Genomic DNA, 17,268 nt, shown 5'->3' with positions numbered 1-17,268 from the left:
TTCATTTTATTGGTTGTCACTCGTCAGGCATAATAAAAAGGAACATTATGCACAGTAGAATCTCGAATCAAGATACAACGTGCACACTTATCCAAAACAAACCCCAACTAAATTAAATCCAATCCACCACGTTTTCTATCATATTATACAACAATTCATTATTTCAAGTTAATAATTAGATCACTCTCACTTATTATAATATTTAAGTGTCTACTACTTATGTACGATAATACCAGTAATAAATATTATTTTTATATCAATTGAATTGTTCATTTTTTTTTAAATCAATTTTAATTTAATAAAAATGTATCCATTTCAAAAAAATTAAAATTTATAATTGCACTATAATAAAATTACCATACATAATTTATTTTAGAAATGTATAAATTTAAAAAAATCTTTATTTAACCTGTAATCTGGTATGATAAAATCCCCATCGTTTTATAGTAAGCAACGCATGAAGTAATGGGTTTTAAAAGCCTCCGTAGATATAGTTAAATTCTCTTAATATTATCGCTACGGCTACGGAACAGAATTCAATCAATTGATGGATTTTAAAGCCATTATACTGCATTACTGCCACATAGGTATCAGTAAGATTGTTAAACTGCTAAAATGAATTCAAAAAAAGATATTAAATATATTCAGAGTTGACTGAAACGATTACGAGTATAAATAATTTAAGGGAATTAACGTATAGAATGATATTCTTAAACTCACCCAAGCCATACTTCAACTTAGAGAATTTATGATTCAATACAACAAATAGCATTATTAATACTCAGTTATTAAAACATACATTTTATATAAATATCCCATTAAATAAGTAAAAGTGGTTGGTCAAAAATTAAAATTTGTGGGCTTAAGTATATGGTGGTTTTAAAAAATGTACGTACAAAACTCATTCGACCTATTGAGTATTGATATCAAAATGTACTTCGACTTGACAAATAAAATGCATATGATTTTGATTACAATCCAATAACAAACACAAATTATTCAAATGCAATAAATTAGCGTTCGTTAATTATAAGAATTCTCCTGAGTTTACAGAATCTGAGAAGGTGATAAAAAATCTTAAAGTAGCACTTACACGTCTAAAAAGTAGCAACTGCATAAGAAATTTTAAAACCTACTGTAAATTGAAAAATGCATCATTATAAAAGCAATACATTTCTCGTGCAAAATGTAATAACACTCAACAAAGTTTAAAACCAGTTTTTCATCCTACATCTTGGGTACGTGGTGATATATGTGTTTTAAACGAAATAACAAAATTATTTTTGCTCAATCACATAAGTATAATATGCCGGTGATTAATGATTATATTATTTATAGTAACCAACATGATGTTGATCTCGAATTCACTGTATCAAAAATCAAACTTTTTTCTACATTATAATATTCGGAAAAGTCACTTTTACTAATTGCAATTCATTCGACTCATCGGCTATCCTCACAAATCTATAAAATATCGCAAGCCTAAAATGTCATATACCGCAGTGCTTTTGTACTATTATGATCAACTCCAGCAAAATAGAAGTAATTAAGGCTATTTTATGGACTCCTAGGAATAACCACACCCCACAAACGGCCAGTGTATAATATGGCCAAACCGTAGTATATTTGTGAGGACCGAATATTCGATTTATTTTTCAACTCCGACGAACCTGACTCGCTCGTTTGTACCCGAAATGTAATGAATTCAGACATTCCAGTAGCATTAATGTATTGCACAATTACTGACCCAACGAATATTTTCCAAAAACGCATTGCAACATGTAACCCCTCGTGTTTGGTCAAAATCTAAAATAACTGTTGATCGACGATGTATTATTTTTAATCGTACATTGTAATATAATTGTAATAAATACAAACAATTCTATACTACATATTCGATGATGTAGCGTATTATTTACCCTGGTATCGACTCTTGCACTTATATTGGCGGTTTTGTAATAAACTGACTTGTAATATTTAGAAGGTTGTGAAAATAATAATATAAACCTCATTCAACCATCCCTTATTAAAGCTGTCGTTTGCAAAATTACACTGTTAATTATATGGTATTACGGTATTATATTAATATATTATCACAATATAGTTTGATATCATATAACAATCAATAAATAGCGAGGGTATCGCTAATATTATTTTATATTTTCATATTTCTACCGAACTACCTACTAGTTTATATCATATAACTCAATATCTACTAGCAATTCGCTTGTGTTCAAACTGTAAAACGTAAATTTTCTGTCAACATTGTTGGCAAGGAATCAATATCATAGGTATACCAACGAATAAACAGAGTAGAGAAGCCAAATTGAAAATACTTCGAACTTACTACTATATACCTACACCAACCAGCAGAATATTACTATAGTATTATATTTTGCCATCGTTCGTCAACCAACCTTTCACATCGTAATCATATTCCTTTCACTTACCACCTACACTATAGTCATCATTATTATATCACGTTTTTTAAGAGGGCAAACATTTTATAAAACATTTTCTTATATACATGAGTATAGTTTAATTCTTAATGCAATATTATTTATATATATATATATATATATTTAGCATTATTGAATTATGATAAATATTCAATTTTGCACTCGAAGATTAATACATTATTATTGATCGTTAAACTAACTGTAGCCTGTTCATTTTTTCATTATTAATAAATAGTAGATTATAGAATATTATATGATAAATACTCTATAAGTTATTAGTAATTGCTATATTTGTAAAAACAATATTCATAATAAAAAATATACAAAATACCTATATCAAAAATTATTTAGTTATTTTTACGCATTTCTATTATAAATCCGATATATGTTCTCTATAGATTATTTTTAAATTGTTCGCATTAGAATAATTATATTTAGTCAAAAAAAAAATATAAAAAAACTATAACTTCCTATAACCACAGAAACTCTTTAAAATATACTTTCAAGAAAAAAATGGTACAAACAAAATAATGCCATTAGGTTATTATTATACTTATTTGATATAGTATGTCATAACCCTACAAAAAAGAAGAGAAAAGAAAAATTAAGGATGAAAATCCAGATTTAAATAAGCCCGGACAAGAGGATAGTACGACGGCGGCGGAGAATATCATCGTTTGATAGATGAGTGTTTGCAGTGGGAATTATGCGACAGAATATAATATATTCTCGTGGCATACGGCCGAGGGCCAAGAGCAACGTCTCCGGGTGCCACGACAAAACATGACTGATTAACATCAACCTTAGAGCGTCGACAGAAACCAACGTTGTTCATATGTATTCGTAGACATGAACATATACGAATTCATTTGTATAGAACAACACGTCTTGACAAGTTTCTCGAAAATCGATTTTTCTATTCAAACTCTCCCGCGAGTAATTAACCGACGCGTAGAACAATGTATATCATAATATAATATTCAAATATTAAATGCTTAATCATTATATTATTGAGTTGACGTTTCCACAACAATTATAAATGTATGTATTATGTACGCCAACGATTACTGTGCCGTGAAGAACCCGTAAAATAAATACCTACGTTGTTAAATATATTATTATTATTATTATTATTATTATTATTATTATTATTAATAATAAAGTAATTAACGACACTGTGCCTACTTATATTTTTTCTCATTTCAGGTTCGGTGATTCGAGGATTGTACGTTTTGTGGGTGTTAGACGTATATTTTAGTCATTAGAATAATAGTTACGGATATTGTGTACGAACAAAATAATATAACAACACGTTTATGTGTGTTTTCACACATCGCTCGCCGCTATTCACTAAAAGCATTATAATTATTAATTAGTACCGTGAAAGATTAACAATTACAACACTCGTTGGATGTAAAACGTATATTACCTAATGAGTTATGACTAATGAGCTTAAATTAGGCAACACGCGTATACTTCTTTTTGTTACCAATAAATATAAAATTATAATTAATATAATATAATATAAGGATAACGGGTCTTAATGCCCGAAGTAAGACGTATAATATTATATATTATATAAAATTAAACGTTGGTTTAAAAACCTAATTAAATATATATTTTAGTTTACGTAAGCTGGATTACGTTTAAACATCTACAGGAGTGCTGTACTTGAAACTTGTGAGCCTTCATATTGGTTCAAAAAGGGTTAGCAAAAAAGTAAAAGCTCACATAATTGTAAAACTAATTGAGCACTCCCAATATAATGTACATCAATCTAGTTTACACAATGTGGCTTAGTGTTAAATACTAGGTAATAGGTATCTACTTTTTTCCCCAATACCTACCTAAAAATTACTGTTAATCTACTCAATACATCTAAGTACTCAATAATAATGTGTTTCTTCGATTGGAGTATTTTTTTAATTTACTAACTGGCTCCTAATTGATACATTATTATTTTTATTCGATTTTTATAAACTAGCTTTTTTGTTATAAATCTGTGATAGCTTGTATGGGATGATGGTTATTTTTGAAATACTAAAGTGAGTCTCTCGACTCGTCTAAAGCTAGAACTACACTAGTAGTATTATAATCTAGTCATCGAGTGAAACCAACATTTGATGAACACAGTGTTTGCATGAGTTAGTTTACCTATGGGATAAAAAATACATAAATTACGAATAGTCAAGTGTCAGGCCTAGAATAACTATATAATACACTCGTAATTCACAAAATAAAAAAATAGAAACAATTTCTTTGTAGTTAATTTTGTTCGTGTCTATACATTATATTATTACCATTTTGATTACCTTGTGAGTTGTGACCCAATATCGGTACTATTCGGACAGTACAGTTACTATTTACACGTTATAATATGAGTAACTAACATGTTTTTTGTATGTTCATCTGCATCGATCAAATATACTGCTTTAAATTATCTCATATCCTAATATAAAAAATAGCCTTAACAAAACTACGTTGCATTATGATAAATGTGTATCGAATACCGAGATTGATGGTTCATCATAAAAAAAGTATAAGAAAAAAATAAATTTCAATTTCACGGTTTTCCACATAGTCCAAACTAATAGTTATACAGGTCATTGGCAGTTCTCTCAATTATTGGTATTAACTATATTATACTAGCTACAACTGTGATGCATGAGTCTTACCTCCAAAAATGTTGAACGAATTCTGGACAGTTGCCACATTTTCTACACTTGGACATTTCGTTTATTTCTGAAAATAAATATTAAAAAATTGATTTTTACTAAAAGGTTTAAATAAAATATCAATTAATTAATTACATTTATAGATTCATTTTTTCTATAAATTATAAAACTATTAAATGTTTTCTTCGAAATAACTTAATTAGTGAGTAATGAGTATACTCTTAAATTAATGCTGGTAGTTACTTCGTTTGGATTGGTAAACCTTTCAATAATATATTTGTTGACATTTCTAGCTGAACTTATCAGTTATATATATAATATCTGAACTAAAAAACATGCTGCTATTTAATTTAGCCTTAGAATATATTTTGTTTAAATTGTTAGAACATTTAACGTAAAATTACTGTTGTTCAGTAATTAAATGCAAGAATTTAACTGTGTTTACATTTTATTTTACTTTATTTTATTAAGAAGGAATACATTAACTTAAATAATACTTACCTAATCAATCTAAATCAATATTGATTTCAATCAATTTGGAGCTAAGACAATGTTCTCAAAGATTAAAAATTAAATGAATAATTAGTCGAAGTGGGAGGGGGGAGCATCCCTCCACTTTTTATAATTCACATTTCCCATCCCTCCACTTATTTTGAGGCACTCCGACCACTATATATTATACATTGGTTAAGATACTATAAAAAATCATTTATTTGTTCAATATTGTATAATAATATTAATTCTCAACTACAATGAAAACAATAGTAGTCTTGGAGGGCTAATTACGGATACCAAGTCAAAATAATGTTAAAATTCACCGCGTGTACAACCACTATTACCTAAGTTATGCTATATATTATACATGTATAAACATGTGGTCAACATGTAAATGTTGTGCATCCATTGTTTCGTAAAGATATAAATCTTGCTAACCAGATTGTCTATTGATTTACTTATGGCCTACCTACTTAAAAACTTCCAAAAAAACAAAAAACAAATAATAACCTTCAAAATAAATCTCAAAATTGTTATTACAATTTTCCAATACTATAAAATATATTATTTAATATTTTACTGGAAAAATAATTCACATTTATAAAGTATAATTAGGTTAGATACCTACATTTCATATTCGACCGTCACTTGATGAAGAAATAATAAATGTATCTCAATTAACTATATACGCAATTATGTGTGGTATGTAATATGAAATCATCGATTTTTAAATAAGTATCAAAAATAATTGTTAACCATTTAAGTTTACAAGTAATAACATATTATTATACATAATTATTTTATTTATATTTTACTTTGATTGGTTAAATACCTTAAGTTATACTAAAATGTATTAATCTTCACCCGGTTTAAGTACCTAGGTATACTACATAACCTAGTACGCAACTACGTTATTGGCTTGCAAATTCAATGGTAATCCGAGTGAATTATATGGAAAATTTCTAACTTACAACATTCAAATAACATCTCATAAATTATCATATGCATAGTCCTATGCATAATATCTTAGTAACCAAAACTAAGTGTGTATCCGAACAATTGTTTTTATTTCAATATGATTTGAAAAATATTATTATTTAGCCGTATTAACCTTAGACGCATAAATATTTATTGAACACAAACATTTCACCACTAAATCAAATTCCAGTTATATATCTTTAAACCCGCAACGATAATCAATCAATCAGCATCACAAGTGAACGCTAAACATATTATTTAACATTTTTCTTCGTCTTCTAGTGATGAATATTTACTATCTAAATAAGGAGGGGGATGATCTCTCCCCCATCGTCAATTACAATGAGAATAGTTGCAGGGTGCATACCAGAAAACATATTATAATATCTATATATAGCCTGCAGGTAAAATTAAGCTGTGTGAACACATTATTTCTTTGTGCTCTTTCGACATCGCGTAGGAGAGGTAAACGTGTTACTAGATATTAACGAACTGGAAAACGGAAACACGCGATGTTATCTTCGATTTGATTATTTATCGGTATAACAAAGCCCGTAAAATTCAAATATTAAGTATTACTTAAAACTGTATTCACTGTATATTCACGTAATCATGTGTAGTAAATACAATTTCAAATATCTAAATATTTATTATGGCGTAAATTTCACGAAGTTCGATCAAAATGAAAAAATTAATTAACCTCTAATAGTAGGTACATTTTTAACGAAAATATTTGTTCAATAATTTAATTTATAAAACTTTATAAACAGGTTTGATCAATAAATAAAAAATAAATGTTAAGATTAAATACATTTTCTTAACACTTTTTACCTATCCATCATAATTAGTGTTGATTGTATATTATATATTTGATTTAAATGTACCTATCAACATTGTGTTTATTCAAAATTTTTTTCATGTCCTAAAAAAAAAAAACAGTTCATTAGATATTTCGATATTATGATTGTTGGTAGCTCTTTATTTTTTATACAATTTTAATTAGTACCTATACCTGGGTAATTAATCAAGTATCACGATAAAAAAATATACAAACATTGTTTATGGAAAATCAATTTGTTTGACATTGTAAAGAGAGTGATTTAGCGAATACATTATACAATATACATAATAATATTATTACCCAAGTCCCAAGTATAAAGTATAGCGACACAGTAGCTATAAACGTTAAGACAGTAAAATAAACAATAAAAGAACGAGTGAACGTAAAGAAAAACAAAAAGAAGTTTAAGAGGACTTGACTGGGATATAATCATCATTAATTAAACGGATGTTGATCTTATCCCGGTCAACAGTTGAATCGTATTCAGAACCAGTCCGAACCGAGTGTGTGTGTTTGTGCAGTAGTAGAATGCGACAAGTTACTGCCTTCCGATTGGATCGGTATAAATTATACAATTGCATGCCTAGTGCCTACCTTTATAATGTGTATTACTATACGTTTGATATCTATAACGGGATGAACCACTCGACTCCCGGGAAATAAAAAAATATATAAAATAACCGTCGACAAGTCCCCAACTTAGTGAAATAAAAAATATAAATGTTATGAAAACTATCCAATCAACAATATCGTGGATACATAGTAGGTATTATTATAAAATCAAATACTAAACGTGAAATAATATGTAATTTTACAAAAGACGTTTCAACCAACTGATAAAACTGTCCAAGATTATTATTCATTTGTTTTTCTAAAACTATTTGTTTTTAGAAACTCAAGTATTGCACATAATTCTAACATTTCTAACAATAACGAATGATGACTTATTACAACGCGTATGTTATTAATATATGTATATATAATTTAATAGCATAACATTCACACCACAGCTGTAATTAATTTAGTATGTATCTATCAGAGTACACCTATGTATTTAGATTTATTGTTTATTTATTATAAGACGATATACTTATTTTAATTTAGTAATAACCTCCGGAAGATATCACACACAGACATTAACTTTTTGAGTATGGTGTCCAGTACCGTGTAGGTATATATTTTATACCATAAGAAAATACATACAACTAACAAGTCTCGATATAAAAAAAAAATCATTATTTTAACATAACGTATTATTAAATATACACGTAAGCGAAATTATATACTTGTTACTAAGAGTAATTCATTTCTGTTTTCTAATGTTAGGGTATGTTGAGGGTATTATTATAGGGCGGTCTTAAAGTCATAAAACAGATGGAATTATAAAAGATAATTAAATACTTTATCTTTATTGTAACAGTTGAATAATACAACATAAATGATTTTCACAATAACTATTATTTATTTGTATTTTTTTTAACTTTGTTAATATAATTAGTTACATATTATTATAGTGTTATACTATACATGGTTAAAACGGTTAGGTACATACTTAAATATGTCAAACCGATAATATTATTATTATTTATTAATCAAAATATATGTGTAATTTTAGTACGCTAAAAACTTTTAACATTAAACACGGAATATGAAATACATCACCAAACTAAATTCATGTTGGTAATGATTAATATTCTATTTAACTTTTCAAAATTAAATGTTACCCATGGAAAAAAGGTTAACGAATTTACTTTTTAACAATAATTATAGCAAATACATAATTAAAATAATTTAGTATTTTAATTTTTAATTTCTAGGGCCTAAAAATAAATTAGTTGGTTCCATGGACAATACTATTAAGTACGATGTTATAATTTTAGTATGCATCTAAAATACATTGGTTGAACATAACATTTATAACAATTTAAAAAAGGTCTATAAAATAAACCATGATTGCACATTCGAAATTTAGAAAAATCTTTACTACAAATAATTTTATAAATATCCACAGGCTATAGGTATTATAAGGTAGATATGTCAAGAAATAATGAATACATAGATAGTACTATACATTATAGTATATAATATGTATAATAATTTATAATATGTCACATAATATTTGATTTTATTTGTAGTGGAGATTTTTAGAAAGTAGATTTAACAAAATTTCTAAAATAAAACAGTTAAAAATCAGGGTGTACAATATTGTCATTTGATTGTAGCAAGATCATAGTAATAGTTTACTCAGGTAACAACTATAGTGAAACTCATTATTAGTATAATTAGTGATGTGTCTAAAAGTGAATAAAAGAAATAAAAGGATTATTTGGAATTTATATATTATATTTATATTTATTTGTGAAATTTATGAAACTAAATTTGACGAACCAAAAATGAATCTGATAATTTAAAAGGTTTGTTAAAATGCATAATCATTACCAAAGTGGTTTTTATCATTTGACAATAAGTATAAAATAAGATAATTTTTAAAATTAGATGAACTGGAAAATATAGAAAAATTGTTGGTTGATATAAATGTATTGATTAATTTTGATATTAAGTTTTTTCAGACGATTCAGAAAATTAATCCCATATACAACAGAGTGATAAAAAATAAAAATGTTGAGTAATTATACAATCACTATATAAATATAAAATCAACTAGTTCTGAATTATAAACCTAAAAGTATATTTTTAAAACAAATAAAAATTATATCCATGTACAAATGGCCTCAGCTGCTGATATTTTTGATCAATAAAAAAATTTGTTACTGCATAATATTTATATGTTAAAAACGAACAGTAATTTTTAAACAATAAAATTAAACAAAATCGTCAGTTATTGATTATTATATAATAGAGTTTATAACGTAGCAAATTGTACATGGATGCTAAATTACCTATTTTATTGACTTATTTTTATTAGTTCATGAGCGAAGTTTGGTTTAATGTAATTTAATGCACTAGTTAAACGAATTAAGATGAATTTGGCATATTATTGGGCTCTGTATGGTCTATGGAGATAATAATAATATTGCCAGAACCCGACTTTAACTTATCAATTCAATTTTTATAAAAAAATATGTATATTATTTAACATTGATTATGACAAATCATTTGTGAAAACGAAATAAAATGCTGTTCCCTTCAATTTCGCTAAAAGCGGTGTTTTACTGCATTTTAATTCGATGAAATACTAAATAATATATAAAATATAAATATTAAGTTATAAACTATTTCTTGGTGACGTTGTAAGTGTTTTACTTCTAGAAGGTTGCCGCTGCTTATCAAGACATATTTGTAATGGTTTTTTTGTTATTACGAAATCTAACGACTTTTTAATTTTTAAAAACATATTCCACTGAATAAATACCAAAAACAGTGTACTAAACTTGTTTAATAGTTAGTAAATGAATGCGGTCTGTCATCTGTTAAATAACATTTTCCGCGTAATTTGTAAGTGTATTTTGTCAAAATTCCCAATTAAAATTTATATTATTCAAACCGGTAATGTTCTGAAACTATATTAATTGAGGACTTAATCGCTGTAATTTTGTCCATCGTGCACCGAACCTGTGCAGCTGCAGGCCAATCCAGTCGCCATAGACACGAGAAACGCCTGCATTTTTCTCAAGTCCGTCCGTGACTCACTACGCCCATAACATTAACTCCGACGGGGAAACAATCCGACTTGAACATACGTGATTAGATATTTTTATTATTATTATTATTTTCCCCACGCGAACAATATTCTTTTGTACCTACGGTCGAGAGTGTAACACACATGGGTAAACAAATTTATAAGAATTAATACGGTATAGAGCCCCGAAAACCGTGTGGGCAATGAATTCCGTTTAATTGTTGTAATGTATAATATTAGCTATTATTATGTAAATGTGGTAGTCAGTTTAAATGTAACGATTTTGACACTATTGTGTACCTCGACATTTAAACGGAAAAAGTCACCTAGTCACTGGCAACATAGGATGTGCTTACGATAATTTAGATCTGACAGAACTGAGACAAGCCCCTGATACACTACAGTAGACATGAGTGGAACAACAATTCAATGCCAGGTGATTTTGTAGAAATTTAAAACATGCCGTACAGTAAAAAACACTTTGTACGGTTACAGAGCATTGAAGTCACAAACCAACAAAAGATGTTTACTGTTTATAATTGCAACCAGAAAACATGCGACATTTATCCCTATTATATTTTCTTTTGTACTTAAAATGTATTTTTTTTTTTTTAATAAAATGCATAACGCAACATATAAAAATGTATGATCATTTTTGTATTCATCAATAAAAATGAAATCTGTATCAAAAAATATTTCTCAGGATTGCTGTTAATATTACTTTTTATTTATATAAGCTATAAGCTGATAAAAAAATAAAATGAACAAATGTAAATATTTGAGCATCATCTAATTTTACAATGTACATTGTACATATTTATTTATATTGTACAAAACTAATCAATAAAAATATAGATTATACTTAAGAGTTCCGACTCAACTTAAAACTTAAATTTGTGTTAGTCAAATAGATACCTTTTACTGTATACAAATTTAAAATTTATCTGAAAATTATCATCAATACACTTAGTTTAAAAAAATATATTGTATACTACTGTATTTTAATACCTATGTATTAATATTATGTAATAATATTTTTGATGTTTTTTAATTTAAAGGAATTGATAAAAAATAACAACATGACATATTCTACGAAAGTATGAAATATTGCTTACCTGATTATACACTTAATACGATATTCCAAATAGGTATTAAAATGGTTAAATATTGAGTATAAAACTATGAAATATTAGTATTGAATATAATATGTACAATTTTACTCAGCATCAGTTAACTGTAGGTATAATATAATATATTATACATTTTTATTACCTTTTTTGAAGCAAAAAAAAATGTATTTTATTTTAAAATCCAGTGGCACTTCAAAACAAGATCAAACACATTTTTTAACACTGGCGAATAAACAAGACATATTATGAATTGAACTTTCATTGGAATTACTTCGCATAAATAAAATAACAACAAGTAAACGACAATAATAATTACACTAATTACAACAAATGAAATCACCAAATAAATATTAAACCCCTAAATTGGCGAAATGTAAACCATAAAAAATACAACAAAAACACCTTAACACGTAACGACGGATGCGCATGATCACTTCGCGAACGTTCGCTTCGTCGTCACAGCACAGACTGACCATTCGCCAGACGCGTTTTCCCGGCGAGTTACCGGTTCAAATTTCTTAGTGGCGGCGCGGCGGTACGTTAGGCGACGTTCACAGACAATCATCTCATGAATAAGTACCTACCTACGTATAATTATATCAAAAGTAAACATTTTTTTCGATAATATTTTGATTTTATCTGCTCCGTTGATTTCTCAAAACCTTTGTTGAAATGACTATCAAGATACAATTAATTAAAATAGTCTCAGCGAAGGTGCAAAATAGTTTACAGGAGTGAATATTTAAATATTTTTACTGTAACAATTTTTAGGCATTTTGCGTGTCTTAAATTGGTTTATCAAAACATAAAAAGTTAAAATAACTTGTATGAATTCCGTAATATAATACACTATAAGTATCAAGATAAACTCGTTTAAAAAAAAATCGTCCATAAATTCGTATGATTATAAAATATTCAAACATTTAATACCCAGCTTATGGCTCATATATTTACAGTTTAGCTGGTAATGTACAGGGCACACAGAAATAATATAAGCCCCGTAGATAAACACCTAACTCAGTACTTGGCTATGGCCCATGACATACGATAATAAACTGAAGTAAACAAGTTAATTCAGTAAGTCGCTGTAGCTGTTCGACAAAACGCGTCGTGATGACATTAATAAACAATATCGTTATTCAAAAAATTGATTTGTTAGTTTTCTTGTATCGAAAGAAAAAAAGTGATGCCATAGTAAGTCATAAAATAATTTCATATTTGTCATTACAATTATATTTTTTTCAATTAATTGAATATTGACATCCTATATGGAATATATATTATTTACTACTATACAAATGTTCCCAGTTGTTCAAGTAATAAATAATTGTTAATAAATATATCTACCTATTTTGTATCCAAAAAATAAAAATTTTAAAAATTATTAAAAAATTAGTCATATCTATACATATGTATATACGATAAACAAGTATATTTTCTAGATTATTATTGACTTAACTATTTAATTTAATTATTTGATTTTATATTTATTTATTTTTATTGTATAGGAATTAAACATGTCATAACTTAAAACAAAATATTCAGATTTGAAAAAAAAATTATCCTTTATTTTAAAGGCTTGCCAAATGTTTCGCGGTGGGTATCGGTTTCACTAATCTTAGATTTAGTAGTAAATTTGCTGTAATTTAAAAATATTACTTGTAGCCTGTAGGTATTTAAAACTTCTAGAGTATATTACTATTTATTATATTTTATACACACAATGAAATTTTCAATTGCAATTATTTCGACAGAAATTAATTTAACTTACTGTTGTACCTAGTAATGACTTATAGAAAATGAATTACTTTAATCACAGGCGCCTTTGTTTATATTTCATACTTGTTTACCTAAAGCTCATGTTGAAGCTCCTATTTCTGGTTCAATAATTTTAGCTGGTATTATATTAAAGTTAGGTGGTTTTGGTATTTATCATGTTTTAATATTAATTTTTAAAATTAATCTTAAGTTAAATTATTTATTTGTGTTTATTAGGTATAATAATTTTAAGTTTAGTTTGTTTTTTTCAAAAAGATTTAAAAATTTTAATTGCTTATTCTTCTGTTGTTCATATAAGTTTAGTTTTATTGGATTTTTAACTTTAAATAATTTAGGTTATTTTAGTTCATTCATTTTAATATTTGGTCATGGTTTATGTTCTTCTGGTTTATTTTGTTTAAGAAATATTTGTTATATACGTTTTAAGAGTCGTAGTATATTTTTAAATAAGGGTTTAATTAATATTTTTCCTTTTTTGTCATTTTGATCATTTTTGTTGTGTTCTTCTAATATCTTTTCCTCCTTCTTTAAAGATTTCTTTATTTTTTTTATTTTGGGTTTATTATTAATTTATTTTGAAACATTTTATTTTATTGAATATATGTTTTTTTTTTTTAATTCTTGTATAGTTTTATATGTAATTTTATTAAATTGAATGTCTTTAATATTTATTTATTTTGTTTTTTAAATTCTTCTATAATTTTATTATATAGAATAGAATATATAAATTATGATTTTAATAAAAATCGGTTTTTAATATTAATATATTTTGGGGGTAAGTATTGTGTAAACGGTTCACCCCCATTTGGCAATATCACAAAAGAGTCACCTAATGTAGGTACAACCGGGATAGTCGAATTGCACTTATTACCTACAAATGAATGGTCGAATTGCACTTGGATTGAAAAAAGGTAATGGTCGAACTGCACTCAGGTAAAAAACAGGTAGTGGTCGAACTGCACTCGTTCAAAAAAAAAATTAAAATGGAAAACCCGTTAAAAATATTGTGAATCGAAAAGAACGCTACGGTGTACTTATTTAATAGCATTATATTATATTAGTTCATGCCATTTAGATAATGCATATAAGATTAATACTTTTATTGTATACCNTCTATGTAGACCTATGCAAAATACAATTATTACACACTTTTACGTCGCTGTGTAAATATGAACAGTTTAAAAATTATTAAAAGTGAACGAGGCTGTGACTTAATCGTGTATCAAAATTATACATTTTAGAAAGAAAAATATGCAAATGATGGTGTTAAATGGTGTGGTACCTATCGTGGTTGTCTTTCAAAACTATATCTAGAGTAATTTTCTAGAGTAATTTTTCGGTCTGAATTGATACATATTCATGAAGAACCACTTAATTTACCTCGGAGAATGATTTCAAATTCAGCAAAGAAAAAAGCTCTTCAAATGCATGATAATTTTATTAAAATATTTTTTTGAGCCCAAGTGCAGTTCGACCACTACCTGTTTTTTACCCGAGTGCAGCTCGACCATTACCTTTTTTAAACCCAAGTGCAATTCGACTAAAATAAGTGCAATTCGACCATACCCGGTACAGCAGAGCTTTACTCACTTACCCGCTTTTTTGTAATTACAACTATACGATTTGAAAAATTATAACCATAATAGAAATTATAAATTGGTATTGTCTTAATCATAAAATGAATCTAGCTCCTTTGTAATAATAAAAAAAATATCTAATATTATTCTTTTTGACGTGAAACATCCATAGACAATACTTATGGAAACGTCTAATGCGGCGGATAAAACCGTTTGTTAACGTGGCGAATTAATCTTTTTTTTTTCTTAAAAAAATCTGAATACTTTGTTCTTGATTATGCCATGTTTAGTTCCTTTAATAAACCATCCTTTCAATTTGCATGCATATTTTTCCTAATTTGGGTCACAACCTGATGTTGGAAACCACTGGCATAGACGAAACTTTCCTATGTGAAAATGTGTTTCCATAAAATACGAATACAAATAACTTATTTCACTTTAAACTTACCTAAACTTATTGTGCATTTTATGACGATTTTATCTCTTTTTAATAAATTTTAACAAAAAAATTCAATTTTTGAAAGTAACTATTAAAAAATACAATTTTGCCCTCCTAGGTGGATTCAAGAATAATCAAGTTGTAGATCACAATTTATATTTTCTCTAATTAATAACAACATAAATATTGGATAGAGTCAGTAGTAAACACACATTTTTTTTTGATTTTTCGTTAAAACATTTTCAATAATGTACGTCGTTAAAAAAATGTCGGATCACGTGACAGTTATCATAATTAATAATATTTGTCTAAATGCATTTTTTTGATTAAGTGTATGTTTTTAGAGTAAAAAAAAATAATGTATTGTGGTGTGAGTATACTGATAATCTTCTTACTTCAATAATAATATAATAATTGTCATTACTTATATATTCACCGATATACCAATATCTATCGACTTAAAAGGAAGAGAATAAGGTCCAAGTCCTGATTTAGACAAGTTCATCTGTAAACATTTTTTAAAACTGAATATTTTTAAATATTCTTAATACTAGGTAGGTATATAATATGTGCCAATAATCAATCAACGAATACTGACTTTTTGAAATATTCACTTTTTATAATTATATGTAGGTCAGAAAACATGAAAACGAGAAAGACATTTTGTAAATTTAATACTCATTGAAAATATAATATTTCCGCCGTGATCTTTTTTAATCACTTGTCTTTCTATACCACCAGAATTAAAATGTTTTTTACAAATAACAACATTATTTTTAAGGTTTATGCCAAGATTAGTTTCCCATCGGGCTTTAAGCACATCATTATTTTTTTTTTGTGTCTGTGTACATTGTACACACACTAGGTACACGCATGTCTCTTTTGCGAATCTTGAAAATGAATAGCACATATAGAATATGCTTTAATGATCTCTTCTTTAGAAAAATGAATGGTTCTGTCATTGCCTGCCATTTCGCCCACAATCTAAATTCCAAATCATTTTTTTTTTGGCAAATAATGTTTGCAAAAATGTCTACCACTGTTACAATTATTGAAAACAATACATTAATCAAAAGGCATATTAAAATTTGTGTGCAGAAATAAATTGATCATTGGATCATTAGGTTCTTATTTTTATTTCTAAGGGACCATAGGAACTATACGAAATAAAATTACATAAAGTCACCGAATTCATTGATGTCATATGTCATGACTCATCACGGCTATAGATAATCATCTATTCAAATGATTTTGT

The 17,268-nt window shown here is 27.0% G+C and overlaps 1 pseudogene; it reads left to right on the top strand.

Annotated features, from left to right (window-relative positions):
• The first annotated feature begins 14,040 nt into the window (after positions 1-14,040).
• LOC111041026 lies at positions 14,041-14,505 on the top strand (annotated as a pseudogene).
• The last annotated feature ends 2,763 nt before the right edge of the window (positions 14,506-17,268 follow it).

The sequence above is a fragment of the Myzus persicae genome, unplaced genomic scaffold, assembly GCF_001856785.1.
Source record: "Myzus persicae strain clone G006 unplaced genomic scaffold, MPER_G0061.0, whole genome shotgun sequence".
Classification (NCBI taxonomy): Eukaryota; Metazoa; Arthropoda; class Insecta; order Hemiptera; family Aphididae; genus Myzus; species Myzus persicae.
The sequence above is the reverse complement of the archived record's forward strand: the minus strand, read 5'-3'. Positions and strand labels throughout refer to the sequence as shown.